General features: G+C 43.8%; 1 long non-coding RNA gene across 2 annotated transcripts; it reads right to left on the reverse strand.

The window, feature by feature from the left end:
- Positions 1–558: 558 nt before the first annotated feature.
- On the reverse strand, positions 559–18067 carry LOC139041952 (uncharacterized). 2 transcript variants are annotated; one of them, XR_011498001.1, is made up of 5 exons: positions 17840–18067; positions 15993–16118; positions 12031–12131; positions 2712–9931; positions 559–1689 (listed from the first exon to the last, which is right to left on the reverse strand). It is a non-coding gene; the product is annotated as an uncharacterized lncRNA (long non-coding RNA). The 2 variants fall into 2 exon arrangements; XR_011498002.1 differs by having other exon boundaries at positions 17141–18067.
- Between the last annotated feature and the right edge of the window lie 998 nt (positions 18068–19065).

A 19065-nucleotide genomic window follows, 5' to 3' on the forward strand; every position in this document is an offset into this window, starting at 1 on the left:
AACAGTAATTCAAAAAGAGATGTGCACTACCGTGTTCATTGCAGCATGGCCAACGACAGGCAAGACGTCAAACCAACCTAAGCTTCCATCGACAGATGAATGGATAAAGATGATGTGTATATACACACACACGCACATATATATATGTACAGACACACATACAATGGAATGCTACTCAGCCACTTAAAAGATGAAATCTAGTCATTTGAGACAAAATGGATGGACATTGAGGGTATTATACAAGTGAAAATAAACAGATGAAGAAAGACAAATAGTGAATGATTTCACTCATAAGTGAAAGATAAAAAGGAGCAACAGGCAAACACATAGGTACAGAAAACATATTGGTAATTACCAGTGGGGAAAGGGGTTGAGGGGAGGCCAAAATGTGTAAAGGGGGACATTTGCACAGTGACAGATGACAAACAGACTTTTGGTGGTGCACATGATGTAGTGTATATAGAAGTCTAAATAAAATGATATATGCTTGAAATTTACATAAAGTTATAAACCAATGTTACCTCAATAAAAAAAAAGAAAAAGAAACTGGTTTATGGCAAGAAAAAGATTTTAATTAGTTTTGCACAGGTTGAATTTGAGAAGACAAAGGACATCCAGTAAAATATGTCCAACTAACAAAATCAGGATGGGAGCTCATATTTTCAATAGATTCCATTCAACCCTTTATCACCCTATCTACCCGTCTATGCATATATGTATACATATATGAATGTATAAATGTATGTACATGTCTAGGTATCTATATTTACATACATATCACAAAAGAGCAGATTTATGGAATCCTTTGATTATATTAAAAATAAAATATCTCAGGGACTGGCCTGGTGATGCAGCAGTTAAGTGCACAAATTCTGCTTCGGCAGCCCGGGGTTCGCTGGTTCGGATCCCAGGTGCAGACATGGCACCGCTTGGCACGCCATGCTGTGGTAGGCATCCCACGTATAAACTAGAGGAAGATGGGCATGGATGTTAGCTCAGGGCCAGTCTTCCTCAGCAAAAAGAGGAGGATTGGCAGGAGATATTAGCTCATGGCTAATCTTCCTCAAAAAAAAAAAAAAAAACTCTCAATCAGAAAACTATCACTCAATGTAGTTGAATAATTTCACCTAAATTTAGATACGGAATGTTTCCAAATATGGGATTACGTACATTCCCAGTCACTATTTATTTGAGATGAATAATGATCCCTGCCCTTTAATGTTTTTAATATACCACTTTACTGGCTGCATATTCTTCCTAATTACATCGTGTACATAATTCCCTGCTTCGTTATTTCCACCAACCATATTTTTATTATGTCTAAAGTGGAGTTCAAGTGACATGAGCTCACAGTAGCCTCCAAATTTAGAATTATTCACTGGACTTCTAGACCACTTTCACCTTATCCTGTTCTCTGAGGATGGCAGGCACTTCACAGCACGTCTATTCTTCCTCTGTAGATTGGAAGCCTCTCCCAGGGCACAGGATGCTCAATCAATTCTCCATTGAGCTCTTAGCACTGTGTTGGCATATGGTAAAAATCAAGAAAGAGTCAAAAAACGCAATAAATCTAAATGAGTTGCTTGTTGTTGAAGAGAACTTCCCTTGTCCATTAAATCCATTCTTCCTTTCTTGGGACACACAGCTGGAGTCCACATTTCAGCCTCCCATGTGGTCATAAGGCCATGTCTGTACCAATGAAAGAGCAAAGGAACTGAGTTGTGCCATTCGCGACCTGGCTGATAAAACCGTCCCCCTGCATTTCTTTGTTATTTCCCATGATGCTGATGGATGCAGATGTGGATAATGTCCTAGGGATGGAGAAGGCCCATGATGGAAGAACGGGGGGTTCCTGAAGGACCACATGAAAGAGTGTGGTCTCTCAAAACTGAATACTGACCCAGCACTGTTACGTGGGAAGATATATAGCGATGTGCTACTGAAATTTGGGGAGTTAGTTGATAAATCGTCATAAACTAATATATCGAACAAAAGTTTAAATCACAGTATTAACTTAAATACATATCAACCTAGTCCATTTAAAAGGATAGAGGAGAATTTGGCTCTAATAATTGAGCTGGTCTGTGGCTGGATGGATCTTCATCTCTATTCATTCAGCAACTGTGCCCTGGGCACTCAAACAGTGCCAGTGCCAGAAAAACCCAACAAGATTCCTGCCCTCTAGGAGCACATAGTCTGGAGGGAAGGTGGACAAAACCACAAAAACAAAAGCCTGTGACTGAAAAGACTAAATGCTATATGGAAACAAAGCAGGTACTACACTAGCCTGCCTGGCTCTACTACGTGAGGGCTCTGAAAAGCCTGCACAGAGGTGACATTTATATTCCCAGCACCATGGCAGGAAGGAGCTAACCCTGAACAACTCTGGGTGTCGTTACCCTGAGAGAAGGCACAAAAGTATGACTCTTGGAAGCAGAAGGGAGTTTGGACAAAGAGGAGGTTAGACCACAGGTCAGTGCGACCGCAAGGAATTTGGGAGGAGAGTAGTGGAGAGAGGGAGGTGGCAGGGCCAGGGCCTGGGCAGAAGGACAGTGTGAGTGATCTATTGCAGTGTGACAACATTTCCCTAAGCTGAGTGGCTCAACCAACAAACATTTATAATCTTTCAGTATCAGTGGACCAGGAATCCAGCAGCGCTCAGCTGGGTGCTTCTGCCAGTGTCTCTCAGGATGTCAGGAATGCAGTCTCACCTGAGGCAGGATCTGGTTCACTCAGGATCTGAGCTCACTCAGGAGTACTGTCAGGACCCTGTCCAGATTGAAGGCTTCTGTGCCTCTCTGTCTGCTGGTCTCCCTCAGTGCTAGGCCATGTGGGCCTTTCTAAATGGCATCTCATAACACAGAGACATGATCCCCAGACTGAGGGATCTGATAGAGAGAGAACACAGGTCAGAGTGAACAAGAAGTTATGCACAGACTTTTTAGACCCAAATCTTGGAAGTGACATTGGATCACTTTCCATCTGCTAGGGAAGAGATGTAAATCACTAACTTTAGTCCCCACCCAAGGAGAAGGGATAATACAGGGGTGTGTAGACCAGGAGATGGGATCATGAGGGATCATTGAGGCGAGAAGGTGAAGACCCTAAGAGCTTCAATGCCTTCCCTAGAATCAGAGACTGGTAAGAAGGTGGAGCCACAGATCAACCTAGGTCTGTGTCTTCAAAGATGGGGCCCTCGCTGTACCCAGGCTTTCTCAGGGGACTCTGGAAAGGGCTGCGTACAGATATGGAGGTGGCATGTAGGTGAGGGTGAGCATTCAACAGCCTTGATGCGCATTTGGCAAGTTCTTGTCTGAGGAGGAGCCCAGGGCAGGAGAACCCCTCTCCAGATCACACCCAGGGTGGAGAAGGCCCGGGTCACTGTTATGCTGAGCTCATGCATAGACAGTTGTGAATTTAATCCTGCATTAGATAATTGGGAAACTGAGGCCCAGAGAGAGACCAGGACTGACCCACTTCATACTCCAGGGAGAAGCAGAGGTAAGTGTATTTTCTGAGCCTCTACAACACGGCTTAAACCCCTCCCATAAGGTTTGCTTTGGAAATGAGAAATACTAAGATCTTGGGAAGCTTTTGCTCATGCCTCCATTTATGGGGCCCGTTTTATTCTGGGCATCCAGAACTTCAGCTCTGCCAAGCACATCCACACACACAAACACAAGCACAGTGACATTACATGTAAGGATTATGGGGTGGGATCAGAAGACAAGCAGACACAGGAGAGGTGATAAGTGGGAAAAAAACTGAGGTTGGAGGCAGTACCTACATGTGACAACACTCCTCCAACTTCATAGTTATTATCCCACATATGCCTGAGGACATGTCTTAGCAATACATCCTAGAATAATCCCTATTGTGCAGACAGGAGACGGAAGGCCCTGAGAGGCACAATGACTTATTGAGGAACCAGAAGAGGTAAGAATTAGAGGTGTGCTTTAAACAAGGTCTGTCTCAAAGCTGGTACCCTGGCTGCACCCAGACCTTCCCAGGTGCCTGTGGAGAGGGATGTGTTGGTCTAAATGGGTACAGATATGGTATTGCATGGAGAAGTGGGGGTGAGCTGTCAGCAGCCCAAAGGACTGTTTGGACAGGTGTTATCTGAGGAGGTGACTCAGGTTATGGGACCCCAGGAAGTGAAGTCACTTCCTTGACAACAGACCGCACAGACTTGTAACCCCCATAACCAGGTGCCCACATTCTAGTGACAGTCTCACATCCAGCTCATTTAGCAGGGCACATTTGAAAGAGAAAGATGTTCTCCTGCTTTTATCCCACTAACCAGGGCACTGGCTTCAGGAAAGCAGAGAGTCAGCCTTTTCAGATACTGCTGGCAATGGCTCAATTCTCATTCTCAATGCCTCTGGCTATTTGCCAGGAGGTCCCTTAAGGTAATTCAAGGTGGCCTAGGTCAGACCAATCTAGGCCAGGCCACCTCCATGGGCCCTTCCTAGGAAAATCCTACCCCCTCCTCATCAGTATGGGTAGAAGAGGGACATGTGGGGAGGATCTGCCCTTGGCAGAAAAAGGTTTCTGGACATTGGATAACCTGGTGGTCCCACCATGTTCCCACTCCGGGACAGCGCTGGCACAGTGGAAAAGGGATTCCTGAGGTCCTCTTATCTGTGCCAATGTTAATCCAAGCTGTCATCTCTTTCCCTCCTTGGTGGAGGTCCATGCAGACTGTGGTGTGTGGGTGTGTCTGGACTGGAGAGAGTCCTAGGCATGTGAGAGCCAGCAAAGACATCCAGACTCTGACGCTTTCCACCTAGCTACCAGGCACTGTATTTACAGAGCACTCCACAGGCGATGGGACAGGAGGTGGTCAACGGCATCTTCTACTTCAGCTCCTGGCAGGACAGGAAGATACCCCACACCAGCAACAGAGTCCAGCACTGGCTCCGGGAGAGAGTAGCAGCTGAGGAGACCCAACCTCCAGGGCCCTGGTGCAGCCAAGGAGGGCCCACATCCCAGAAAGACTTGACACTTCCCTAGTCTCCCTCCTAGAGCCATGCTCCCAAAGGAATTTGGATTGTCATCTCCTCCCCCAACCAACCATCACTGCTCAGCCCCTGCCTTGGCTAGATGCAAAGTCACTGTCCACATAACGGTAGGAATATCAAAAAGAAATCTTTACGCTATGCCACCTCATGTTCAGTCAAGGATATTTTTCCATTCTTCTACAGAATTTTCTGTTTTAACTCCATCCCCAGGTGTCCCTGTTGGCCTAACAGTCCTTCCACACCTTCTCCAATCTTACACATCATGATTAGTAGGGATGCTTTTACCCAAAAGGAAATAGAGCTCATGTTCTTATGTCTGTTGCTCTGTAATTTGCTGTCCCAAAGAACACATCCCTGTGGCCCCTCCAGGTCACCAGTTGTGGTCTCACTGATCTGCACAACATTCTAGAAGGGAGACTGATTACCACAGCGACTCAGTCCTTCACTTTCTGGGACTTTCTGTTGCCATTTCAACAGCGCTGCTCTGAACATCCTACATCTCCTACTATCCTGCTCACTCCCACCCCAGGAAAAGCCTCTGTGTTCTCATCTCTACAATGGGCTGTTTTGTCAGAAATCACAGGGATGATGTTATTAGTGCAGAAGCTGCTGTCAACATTCAGCTAACAAACTGATCTAACATACTCATGGCTTTGACCATTCCTCGCCCCAAATTCGACTTTTAATTGCAAGAACCTTTTTCCAGCCATGGGCATGCTTGTCCCACCTCTTGCCACAAGTCACTGAGGGCTTGGGGATTTTGTCTGAGCTCCAGCGCCAACCCTCCTGGTGGTCCATGGTGCTGTTGCTGTCTGCATGACCCTCCTCTGTCCCACCCCAGGGTGAAAAAGCATCAACAGTGAACAGGAATAAGACCCACATGGTGTGTAAAGTCCAGACCACCAAGCTGGAGAAGCTAGTGGAGCACGTGGTGTTCACCTTCTTGGGCAGCAACTCCACCTACGTCCCCACATTCCTGTGTACATATAGAGCTTTTCCTACTACCCAACAGGTGCCAAACCTGCCATTTTAAAAGGTGAGTCCCCTGTCTCCCCCACGATAGAGTGGTGATCTGGCCGCCTACAAGATGCGAGTCTTAGGAATATCTTTACATCTCTCTCTGAGGCTCAGTTTGCTTCTCTGAAGAGTGGGGTGAATTGAGGACCAACCTCATAGGGTTACTGTAAGTACTCAAGTGCTTTCAGGCCACTTGGTCCAGGGGATAGGTCTGTTGAGGGGCTGTGGTTGCGCTAAGTGATCATTTTCCTCTTCCCCATGATGAAGCCTATGCCTCATTCCTCACTGTCCCTGTGGCCTTGGGCTGAGCTGTTTTCCCATTTGAAAAGAAGATTTGAGATTCTTTCCAGGGGTCCTTGTCCTGAGTAAAGCCAGAGCTGGGATCCCTCAGGGGAGCAGGGCGGCCCTAGGCCCACTCAAATATCTGTGATGGGGCTGGTTGGAGCTCATATTCATTCATCAAATCCATAGGAATCTCCACTAGTTTCTGGCACTTTTCTAGACACTGCCCATAATCTAACACGCAGAGTAGACAACAACCCTGCCCTCCAGGGCTCCATTCTAGTCAGGATTGAGACAATCACACACAACTTCACAAACAGGTATTGTCCACAGTATAGTCAATGTGACAGCTTCTTGGTATCCTCAAGTTATAGATGCATCCTCCCTTCATCTGATGGGCTCGGCAGATGACTGCAACAACTGAAAGAGTGAGTGGGCTTTGATCAAGTTGGAGGGCCTCCGCTCTGCACAGAACTGTAAGGGGGGTGTGGGCCTGTGAATCACAGATGCTGGCAGAACCTGCCATCCTGCACATCCTGTGATTACTGCAGGAGGGAAGAGGTCCAAGGGATACTGTAGGAAAATAAGAAAACTGCCATAGAGAGCTGTGCATGAGGCTTATGGGTGCTGCAGATGGAGGGTTGGAAGACAGAGTCAGCCCCTAAAAGAACCCATACCCATCCCCTCACTGTATCAGACCTGCCTCCACCCACAATAATGGGACCCAGAACTGGAGGTGCGGGGAGCATCCTGCTCACTAATCTGGTAGAACCTCAACAGTGGGTGCTCATATGGTGCTCAGGGGCCTGATAAACCACATTCTGTCATAGATTAGTGTCAGTGGGAGGGGAAGACCCATATGTGACACCTAGTGAAGCAGGCAGCGCATAGGCACAGGAGCTAAAGTATGAGCTGTTAGGAGGGCCCTGGGATGCCAGGGTAAGACTGTCCCTTTGTTCCCTCATTAGTCAGATATTTATGGAGCACCTACTGGCTTCCAGTGAGTGCAATGAACAGGGCCCACTCCAGCACTCCTGGCCTAATAGAGTTGACATTCCAGTGGGCAGGGGGCAGGGAGACAGACAGAGGAGTGTGTCAGGCTTCCCTGAGGAGAAGGAGTGGTAATCACATCATTGACCAAGGCCTCTCACCACAAAGGCTTTTTTGATAGCCCCTCCTTGGCAATGAGGGCTGTCTCTGCCAGGACAGCCAGATTGTAGGTGCATTATACTCCAGGTGGGACTAGCCTCTTGGCAGCCAGGAGCAGGAGGCACAGGAGCCCAGGCACCCACAGGGGAGCGCTGGGAGGGCAGTGTGGAAGGAAAAGCCAGTCCTCTGACCCTGCTGCCCACTTGTCTATCCTCAGGGCCATCCAGTCCATTCTGAGTACCTAGCTGGACAGTACTCGGAGGATTTTTTCCAGCCTCCAGAATTTCCCTGCCTGAAGATGCTGTTGGCCTACGTAGGGCTCAATATGCCAGGTTCAGACCTGGAGGACCGTGCCCTCCTTCTCCTTTCACAGCTGGAGCTCCTTGAGACCAGTGAGCCAGAGACTGAGGGTGAGGAGGACTTGGGGTGGGTGATGTGGGTGTGTGTGGAGGGGATGGTACTGGGCAAGACCACATAGCGCAGAGCCTCCAGAGCCTGGGGTTGGGCCAGGAGCACTGAGGTGGCTCAGCTCACTATTCCCAGGGACTACCATCTGGCAAGAATTCCTGGGGCTTGGTTCTTACACTGAGACTTCAGTGATTGGTCTGAGAGTCTTTCTTTGTGTGAGAGGGACATGCAAAGGCAGGCATGTTGATGATATTTTCTTTTCTTGGAGCTATAGCAGAAGCTCCAGAGCAAGATCCAGAATCACCTCAAGGACTAGGGCCAGCTCCAACTCTAGTGTCTGCCACAGCTCAGAGCCACCTATTCAGATTCAGAGACAGAGGAGGCTCAAGCCACTGCTCTCATTGAACTTTAAGACCAGGAACAACCACCTACATCATCTCTGCAACTAGCCTCAGCTGTTGAGAGTGCAGAGTGTGCCAGCTGTAGCCCAAGAGACTTCCTCCCTCCCCACTATAATAGCATGTTTTCAACTTTTTATTTTTATCTTACCTTTACTTAATGGTTTCCAAATTTTATCTTATAACATTCACTTAAATTAAATTTAACTCTTTGATCCATTTTAATTGTACACTTAACTGTCATGAAGTACACTCAAGATGTTGTACAACCATCCCCACGATGTAGTTCAAGAACATTTTCATCACAGAGAAACCCTGTACCCATGAATCAGTCAGTCTTCCTTCCTCTCACCCCTGGTTCCTGGCAACCACTGATCTTCTTTCTGACTCCACTGACTTATCACTTCTGGATTTTTCCTATAAGTGGGATAGTACAATATATGGCCTTTTGTGTCTGGCGACGTAGCGTAGGAGGAGAGTGATCACTTTTTTCCTTGTTTTTTTTTTTTTTAAATACGAGGTTTTTCTTAGAGAAAAAACCCCTCATAAATCAAAGATTTCATATAAAAATGAAGCCCCGATATTAAATATTTTCATCATCTTCAGATAGGGACCACTTTTATAAGTGTGACAAAACAGCTGGGAATTATAAGGCAAATGTCTGGGGCAGTGAGACACCTTTCAAATCTTTCATTTCCTTCAAAAGGAGATGGTTAAATTTTTCTAACGTATATATTACAAAAGTATTAAAATCACACATTAAATACTTCCATTTAGTACTAATATGTTATGTAATAAAATGCATTATATAGTTTAAGGTTCTAGATTGATAATTAACACATATTTAGCAAAATATATAAATATGAATAGAAATATGCTCCTTCTACCAAGAAGTAATTGTCCATAAGTGGATACCATCTGTGCAGGCCTTTCCCTTCAAGTGCAGTGTTGTGTCGGGGGGGGGGGGGGTGAGGGGGAGGAGCTCAGGGCTGCACTCTCCTAGTAGCTAATGTCCCCCAGGTGGACATGCAGAGTCAGTCCTGTTCCCTTGTGCATTCTTAGTGGTCACACATCACAATTTACTCAGTTGCCCTAGGTGTTGAACAACTGGACCATTTCCAGTTTTTCACTCTCAAAATTGTCCTATGGGTACATTTGCGTCCATTAACATTTATTGCTTTTAGAACTGAATTTTAGAAGCAGAATTTCTGGAATACAATTTATTCAAACTTTCAGCGGTTGGCTGCAGTTTTCAATATCCATGGTCTCTTTAGGAAGTTTGAGCCTTCTTTGGGAAAGCAGGGACTCCAGAGACACTGGAGGTGACACCTGAAGGAGGGAGGTAGACAAGCCAGGAGTGAAGCCAGCAGTGTGCCTGGGAGTGACCCAAGGAGCAGGGAAGGCATTGCTCAGGCACCCTCCTCCAGGTTCCTCGCCCACATTATCCCTGCTCCATGTCCTGGAACACACCTCACCCAACTCCTTCCCATGACATATGCCATGCCCAGGCCCACACCACCCCAGCCACCACGTTCTCCATAACTCAACTTCTATGTAGAGCAGCCAGGCTCTGCTTCCAGGCCAGTAAAGGTGCAGGCAGGGCAACTCCTTTCTGCTCGCACCATCTCCTTGTCTCCACCACTTTCAGGAAGGATCCTGTAAGGGCAGATCAGTGACTTATAGACATGACTTTGAATGTTAACATCAGATGAAAGTTTTCAGTTACAGCAGCAAAACTGCTTGAGGTTGTATGAGCAAAAGGGGCCGTTATGGGCCAGGCCTCTTGGCTAAATGGTTAAAGTTCTATGTGCTACACTTCAGCAGACCAGGTTCAGATCCTGGTTGCAGACTTACTCCACTGAGCAGCCACACTGTGGCAATGTCCCACATACAAAAAAACAGAGGAAGATTGGCACAGATCTTAGCTCAGGGCTAATCTTCCTCAAACGAAAAAGTGGAGGATTGGCAAAGGACGTTAGCTCAGGGCAAATCTTTGTGAGGAAAACCAAAAGGGACCTTCACCAAGCATATCAGGTGCTCACGGAAGCTGTAGAACAGGTAGAACCTCAGCTAGAGACTTTGGCACTGGGTGTAGTCCCTCAACACCCCTCAGGGTCCTCCAGTAGTCAGCTGCCAAGCTTGGTGTTCCTCACATTCAGTTTTTGCAAAGGAGGGGTACTCTACTTCTTGCTAAAGACCTCAAATGCAAAGCGGGAGATCTCACCTCCCTCAAAGTAAGATCAGGTGAGTCCACTTTATCTGAGTCTGTGGGTGAGGTCATAGTCAGCAACCCCTCCCTCTTCTGAAAAGACATGGAACGCCCAAATCAGAAAATATAGGTCATCGGTCGGAGGAAACTCAGGGGTATCCCTTGAGGAATAGAGGGAGAAGCTTCATTGAACAGGGAGCAGGTGAGAGCAGAAAACAGTGAGGAGTAAGCAGAAGGACTACCGTGGGCAGGGACAGTGCCATAATGGTAAGGGGCACAAGCTTTATGTTGATTTGTGGGAAGCCGCCAGCATTCATCCCACTGATGTTTCCATTAAAACACAAAGACTCTGCCAGGAAATGCTTTCATTACCAACCACTAAAAAGACACCGGGACAACCGGCAGCCATGGAATCCTAAGATGCCCTGTACTGATGATTGCACAGGTGGTGTGTGGTGGGGATGTTCCACAGAACTCAGGGGAATTCACTTTCACTGCCTTGGAAGGAGGGAGCCCCTTCAGTAGTCACCCCAACATTTGGCCCCCAAAGCAGATAATGCAATTCAGAAAACCCTAGGGTGCCTGTCTCAACACTCAGGACAGTCGTTGTCCTCATCACCAGGACAGTCGTTGTCCTCATCACCAGGACATGAGCTGTGGGCCCAGTCCCAGGGCTAGCCTGGGTCCGATGGAGTGAGCCCCAGTGCAGTCTGTTGGAGCCCAATGAGGGACTCCTGACCAACCTAGAGCGTTAAATAAAAGGCTTCTGGTGGAACAACTGAGTCAGAGGGAGTCAGCCCTCCCAGTCAGAGGGAACAGAGTGAGCAGAGCCATGGCATCAGGGGGCTCATAGGGGCATAACATCAGCTGAGAATTACTGAGTCCTCACTGGAGTCTCTTTTCTGGACATAAATCATCTCACTGAAACCCCACAACAATTCCATGAGGGAGGTAGAAATACTGTCCCTGTGTGACTGATGAGGAACCTGAGGCATAAAGAAACTGCCCCTTCTATGTCCTACAGAGAGGCAGAGGCAGGATTTGAAACCAGTACTTGTAAACCTCTTTGGGGCCTGCCTGCCAAAGAAGCTGCATCCAGATTCTGCAGAGGGAACTCTCACCTTTCACCTTACAGGAATCTTTGTTCCTGGTGCCCAGAGAGAAACCTCCTCTTGGTCAGCAATTGGCTAGTCCTGGTACTGGGAGAGCCCACAGTGCCCAGGGTCAGCCATTTCCATGCAAAATGCCAAACCCCAGTCATAAGTGGTAACACTGCCCCATGAGTTCAGTGAGGTCTCAGAGTATAGGGGACTCGATCTGGAGGAATTCTGGACCCCTGAGTTTCAAGGAGGAGCAGTGTGAGTGGAACACAGAGTCCAAAGACATAGACTGCAGTTCTAGTCTCTGCTCAGCCTCTCTCTACCTGGGTGACTCAAGGTAAGGCTCTGAGCCTCAGTGGTTCCATCTCTAAAATAGACATAGCAAATGGAGCTGTTTAAAGCATTGTTGGGAGAATTCCTTGAGAAATGCCTTGTGCAACTCTTACCTGCTGCCTGAAGTGCATTAAGAGCCAAGTGGAGAGGCAGTTGTATTGGTGGCCATTCATCCAGCGCATCCGATTTTTCTCTTGTTGTTTTTGGTTTTGTCCTTAAAAAACAGAAGTCAAATTCGAGGTCATGAAGATTTCCTGCTACGTTTTCTTCTATAAGTTTTACAGTTTTAGCTCTTAAATTTATGTCTTTGATCCACTTGGGGTTTTCAAAAATATCATTTAGGTAAGAGTATACCTTCATTCACTCATTCATAATTGTATGTGTCTGCATGTGTAACGAGGAACATCTATCAGTCAGTGCATTACTTATAGTTGTTTCTTGTAGGTAATTTCCATTGCTTTCTGAAGAAATTGAAGCAGAAAAGTAAATAAATACTTCTGAAAGAAATTCTCTAACCTTATAAAACATCTTCTGAGGAGGATTAACTTGTAAACTGTTTATGTGGCAGTGTCATCATCATGAGCAGTCATGCACTGCCCTCTGGTGGCCATATGAGAAACTGCAGGAGTGCTGTAGGGCTCCCTGGTTCTGCCACCAAAAGAAGCCACATTCAAACTAAGACATCTTCACAGGATTGCAGGGACATCAAAATAAATTCTGTAGCAGTTATGTTTTGGGGGTGCCTTCTAGTGGAAGGCATTGTCTAGTCATTTCAGATTTTGAAAAAATAGGCCTCTTTCCAAGTGCAGTATTTGGGGCACCTCAGTCAGGCCCTGGGTTCCAAAACAGAAAATAAAGACCAGGTTTCTGCCTCCCAGCACTCTCAGGAAAGTGTTGAGAATAAATAGTCCATGCCACAGCTCTGTGTGTTTGGGTTAATGAAAATAGTATACAGGCATACCTCGTTTTACTGTGTTTCACTTTATTATGCTTCGCCAACACTGCATTTTTTACAAGACCCTCCACTAGGAAAAACACTGTGACCCTATGAAGGCTTAGAGATGGCTAGAAAATTTTAGCAATAAAGCATTTTTTAAATTAAGGTATGCACATTGTTTTTTTAGACACAATGTTATTTCACACTTAATAGACTACAGTATAGTGTTAACATAACTTTTACACGCACTGGGAAATGCAAAAAAAAGGAACATTGTAGGCCAAAATCGTTGGTGAATATAGATTCAAAAATTCTCAACAAAATATTAGCAAATTAAATACAACAATACATTAAAAGTATCATATAACCCAGTGAAGTGGGATTTATTCCACGCAGACAGGGATGGTTCAACATCCGCAAACCAATCAATGTGATATACCACATTAACAAAATGAGGAATAAAAATCACCTTATCATCCTAATAGATGCAGAGAACACATTTGACAAGACGCAGCATCCATTTATGACAAAAAATCTCAATAACATGGGTATAGAAGGAAAGTATCTCAACATAATAAAGGCCACACATGACAAACCTAGAGATAACATTATGCTCAATGGTAAAAAACTGACAGCTATCCCTCTAAGAACAGGAAAAAGAAAAGGATGCCCATTCTCTCCACCCTTATTCAATATTGTATTGGAAGTCTTAGCCAAAACAATTATGAAACACAAATAAATAATAGTATACAAATTGGAAAGGAAGAAATAAGCCTCTTGCTATTTGCAGATGACATGAATTTATATAGAAAGCTCTAAAGAATACACAGAAATCTATTAGAAATAATTAACGAATACAATAAACTTGCAGGGTACAAAATCCACATACAAAAATCAGTTGTGTTTCCATACACTAACAATAAACTAGCAAAAAGAGAAATCAAAAATACAATTCCAATTAGAATCACAACAAAAAGAATAAAACACTTAGGAATAAATTAACCAAGAAGCAGATACTGAGTTTTTTATAAGACCCTCCACCAGCAAAATGATTACCACCCACAGAAGGCCCAGATGATGGTTAGTACTTTCTCACAATAAATTATTATCATTATTATTATATAAAAGTTGGCACCTGAGCTAACAACCGTTGCTAATCTTCTTCTTTTTTAGTTTCTTCTTCTTCTTCTCCCGAAAGCCCACCCAGTACATAGTTGTATATTGTAGTTGTGAGTGCCTCTGGTTGTGCTATGTGGGATGCTGCCTCAACATGACATAACGAGCAGTCCCCTGTCCGCGACCAGGATCTGAACCAGCGAAATCCTGGGCCACCGAAGCGGAACACACAAACTTAAATACTCAGCCATGGGCCCAGCCCCTTATTTTTAAATTAAGGTATGCACATCTTTTTTTAGACATAATGTCATTGCATACTTAATAGACTACATTATAGTATCAACATAATTTACACTCGCTGCGAAACCAAAGAATGTGTGTGACTCACTTTATTGTGATATTTGTTTTATTTCTTTGGTCTTGAACTAGACTGGCAGTATCTTCAAAGTATGCCTGTATAATATATACATATATATAAAAACACCTTGAATCAGAAATTCAACAATTCAGAATAGAGATGGACAAATACGTAAAGATATGAAACCAGAATTGATTGAATTCATGTAAGAAATGGCAAGAAAAATTCACATCAGGAATGAAGATTAAATTATAAAGGGCTCAAGAAAGAAAAGAGTAAAAGGAAAAATAGGAAAGGTAAGAAAAAATAATGAGATAAATATGTTAAAAATTAGAAAAATAGGGAGTTAGATGGAAAGTAGTAAAAATGCAAGATGTATTCTGGGAATTCAAGATTGTTTATAGAATGTACATTTTTATAATGTATAGTCAATCTCATTTGCTGAAGCCATATTGAAAATGTGCTCTCTTGCTAAAATTTATTTGTAACTCCCAAATCAATATTCATAGTGCTTTTACAATCATTTGCAGACATGCACAGAGCTGCACACAATTTGAGTCGCCAAACTCTGCTGCCTCCTTCCAGCTCTAATACTGTAAACGAGTGACCTTTTCACAATCTATTTAGTGCCATGCTTTTTGCATTTTTGTGCTTTTTCTTGGGGAGTTGGCTGTTTAAAATGCCCCACAATTGTAGGGCTGAACTGCTGTCTAATGATCCTAAAAGCAAGAAGGTTGTGATTTGCCTCACAGAAAAAAATATTTGTGTCAGATAAGCTTTGTTCAGGCATGAATTATAGTGCTATAGCCATGAGTTCAATGTCAATGAATCAATGATATCTATTGAATAAAGTGTCTTCAACACAAACATACATAAAACAAGGTTATGTACTGACTGTTGATGAAAATGAATGACCAAAGGCTGCCAGGAACTTACTTCTGTATTTCCCCTAGGAGTAATGGTTCAGTGTTCATTTACTCTGTGCTCGTGGTGAATTTACAGAACGTAAGTACCACGAATAATGAGAATCAACTGTACTAGATTACTATTTCTAATAGAAAGATCTATGTATAGCTTCACAGATGCTGAAAAAGCCTCAGTCCTAATGCAGAATCTTAAAAAAAGAAACATGGGAGGTGGTTCCACCAACAAAGCAAAGATGCCCACTATCTCTACTATTATTTTATTTTACCACAAGTATTGGCCAAAGAAGTGGTGTAAAATAAATCAATAAGACACATGGAAATTGGAAAAGATGTAGTACTGTAAGTGATTTGTAACTGATATGATACTATACCTGGAAATCCTAAAAATAAACAGCTTATAACAGCTCAAATAATAATTCAATAAGATTATGATATATGAAATTAATCTACAAAAATAAATAGCCTTAATACGTATAATTAATAATGAGAATAAAAAGATGGAGAAAATTCCATTGCAGTAACAGAAATGATAAATTAGGAATTAGCTTAATTAGAAATATACAAAAAAAATATGTTGACAACTTTAAAACACTTGAAAGAAGTAGAAGACACACATCCAATAATATGAAAATATACATGCAGAGTTACTCATTGCAACACTGTTTAGAATTTCAAAATACTGTAAACAACCTAAACACTCTTTTATAGAAGAATGCTTGAATAAGGCATGGTGCATACCAGTTACGGGTTTTCCCAAAAAGATGCTGAAGTTCTAACTCCCATTATCTTGTTTGGAAATAGCGTCTTTGCAGATGATCCAGTTAAGATGAAGTAATTACGATGGGCCCTAATCCCATATGACTGCTGTCCTTATAAAAAGAGGAAAATTGAACACAGAGGCACACATGCACACAGGGAGAATGCCATGTGAAGATAAAGACAGGGATCAGGGTGATGCATCTACAAGCCAAGGAACTCCAAAACCTGCCAGCAAACCACCAGAATCTAGGAGAGAGGCCTTGAACAGATTCTCCCTGACAGCACTCAGAAGGGGCCCACCCTGCTGACACCTTTAAATGGGATTTCTATCCTTCAGACTGTGAGACAATCTCTGTTGTTTAAGCCACCCAGTGTGGGGTACTTAATTATGGCAGCCCTAGCAAACTAACACAATACTAGATGCATACAATGCAGCTCCAAAAACTAATAATAAGGAAAGATCTCATTAAATGGATACAGTGATTTCCATGATATGTTATACGAAAAAAGCAAAATACAAAGAATATACAGTATGCTGCTTGCATGTAAAACAGAGGAGAATAACAAAATTTACATGTCATATGCTTATTTTTGAAAGGAAACAAATTCAAGAAGGATAAAGCTGAATCTAATGAGAGTGATTACCTCTAGGAGTGGGTTAGATGAGGGAGAAATAGAAGAGGAAAAGGGGAATGGTAATTCTTTGAGAATTATTTTTTGTATAGTTTTCAATTGTGGAATCATCTAAATGTTACATACAAAATAATTAACAAGGATGGGGGAAATTTCTAAAATGGATTTCATCAGTTTGTTAGGGCCACCATGATAAAATGCCACAGACTGGGTGGCTTAAAATATAGAAATCTAGGGGGCCGGCCTGGTGGCACAGTGGTTGGGTGCACACGTTCCACTGCAGCAGCCCGAAGTTAACTGATTCGGATCCCGGGTGTGTACATGGCAGCGCTTGGCACGCCATGCTGTGGTAGGCATCCCACATATAGAGGAAGATGGGCACGGACGTTAGCTCAGGGCCAGTCATCCTCAGCAAAAAGAGGAGGATTGCAAGCAGTTAGCTCAGGGCTAATCTTCCCCAAAAAAGACAAAAAAATAGAAATCTATTTTCTCACACTTCTGGAGGCTGGAAGTCCAAGATCGAGGTGTGGGCAGGTATGTTTCTTCTGAGGCCTCCCCCCTTGGCTTGCAGATGGCTGCCTTCTGATATAAATAAACTAATAAATGAAGTAAAAGGGAAAAGTCTTCCTTATAAAAAAAAAAAAAAAGGATAAATGTAGAAAAAAAAACTAATACAGTTATAGCATCACCATTTTGCAGCCATCATGGTAATAAGTGGTTTGTGCAGGAATCATCAATGAATGTTATATGTATTGGATGAAACCTTGATAAACAAGCGATTTACATAGTCTCAAAGTATTTTCTGATGATTACTAATTATAATTTAACACTTTGTGACCATGAACACTTCTTTTGTTATCTCTGAGAGATTTTCCTCACTCTCAAAATGGAAATAATCACATATTTTTGCAGGTCCTCTGAGATATAAATACAGGAACCACTAGAGCGTCTAAAAGTAACTGACAGACATTAGATGCTCAATAAATGCTCATCTAGTTTCTCTTTTCTAAACAGGAGCAAAGATCAGCCAACTCTGACTAATTAGCATTTCAGGAGAAAAAAAATCAACTCATCTGGAACTGGGTCAGGGTCTCCTTCTCTGGGGAAAGTATGGAGAAGACAGAGCAAGTGGGGAAGAAAGAAAGAAAGTGGCTGGAAAAGGCTGTCCTGGGACACAGGTCGGTAGGACGCACCCCGGCCTCTAGGAGCTCAAGACTAATATGTCACGTCACAGCGACATTCGCCTTCTGCGGAGAGTAAAGCTCTTATAAAGTTGTTTTGAACTTGGCTTTTTAGTCTGTCTTCACCTTACACTTTGGCAATCCACTGAACAACAAGAACCCGCCACTCTCTCAGGACCCAGGATAGGTCTCAAGCCGGAAAAGCACGGAGAACAGGTAGTTACGGAAGTTTCAACTAGCCCGGGGAGCATGCGCAGTGCGCTTTTCTTGGCGCGTGCGCACACGCGGGCTCAGGTCCCCAGTCGCACCCCGACCTCGCCAAGCGTTTCCTTCCGCTGCCGCCCCACAGCGCCTCCCACTTCGATGATTCATGCCGGCCGCGAGCCCCATGAGGCAGTTCCGTGGACTACAGTCCCCACAATGCCACACGCATCCTTCCGTTTCCCCTGTCTGCTCTGCCGGGTGTCCAGACTCCAGTTCCTGCGGGGAGAGGGGGCGCGGTGCTGCGACCAGAGGTGGGGCTTGGCAGTGCCTCCTTCATCCCTGAAATCCTCTTATTAAACCTTTGCCAACTTCCGCAGGGAAAAGTATGGTGCTTTTGTTTTTTTTTAAAGATATGTTGAGTATGCATTTATTTTATTTTTTGCTAGGAAAGGTTCCATCTGAGCTAACATCTGTCGCCAGAGTAACTCTTTTTTTGTTTTCCTGCCAAAGCCCCAGTACATAGTTGTATAGTTTAGTTGTAAGTCCTTCTAGTTGTTCTACGTGAGCCGCTTGGGCAGGATTGCTACTGACAGATGAGTGGTGTGGTTTCGGTCTAGGGAACCCAACCCAGGCACTGCAGCCTAGTGCGTTGAACTTTAACCGGCAGGCAATCAGAGCTTACTTGAGCATGCATTTGTGTTCATACTGTTTACTTAAATACATTTTCATATTACTTGCTCATTTTTTCTACTGCGCTATTGCCTCCTATGTTTAATAGACTTTATATGTTCAAATCTACTTTATTTCTTTTTATTTTATGGCTAAAAAGGGATCCTTTTAACTGATTAAAAGGGTAAATAGTCTCTTCTTTTTGTTGTTGCTGTTTATTTGAAGTACCTCTGATTTAAATATTTTAATATTTTAGTTTTGAATATAATTTGTTTTAAATATTTTCCTTATTAGTCCTATAGCCCTTTTTGAGTATATTTTCATATAATATGCTACTAATATACAGCTATAGAAAAATTTATGAG

The sequence above is a fragment of the Equus asinus genome, chromosome 2 (assembly GCF_041296235.1).
Source record: "Equus asinus isolate D_3611 breed Donkey chromosome 2, EquAss-T2T_v2, whole genome shotgun sequence".
Lineage (NCBI taxonomy): Eukaryota > Metazoa > Chordata > Mammalia > Perissodactyla > Equidae > Equus > Equus asinus.